Raw genomic sequence first — 314 nt, 5'->3', positions numbered from 1 at the left:
ATTCCAGGGGGAACCCTCATTCTAGGAGGAGCCCTCATTCTAGGATGTGCCCTCTTTCTAGGAGAAACCATCATCCTAAGAGTTGCCCTCATTCCATCAGAGCAGAGCTTTCTAACCCTGAAATCCTCCGTCATCATCATTCCTTGGTGGGATTTATATTTTTAGGATTTGGGGAACAATGGAGGAAAGTTTCCATCCCTGCATCAGAGCACTACCTGTTGGATCTGTGGACGGTTTTCTATCTTTGCAACAAACTAGCAGCACTAGTGGAGTTTGGAGATGCAATCTACTTCTTAAATCTATCTTTGCTCTCC

The sequence above is a fragment of the Cyprinodon variegatus genome, unplaced genomic scaffold (genome assembly GCF_000732505.1).
Source record: "Cyprinodon variegatus isolate N-32 unplaced genomic scaffold, C_variegatus-1.0 Scaffold1134, whole genome shotgun sequence".
NCBI classification, from domain to species: Eukaryota; Metazoa; Chordata; class Actinopteri; order Cyprinodontiformes; family Cyprinodontidae; genus Cyprinodon; species Cyprinodon variegatus.
The sequence above is the reverse complement of the archived record's forward strand: the minus strand, read 5'-3'. Positions refer to the sequence as shown.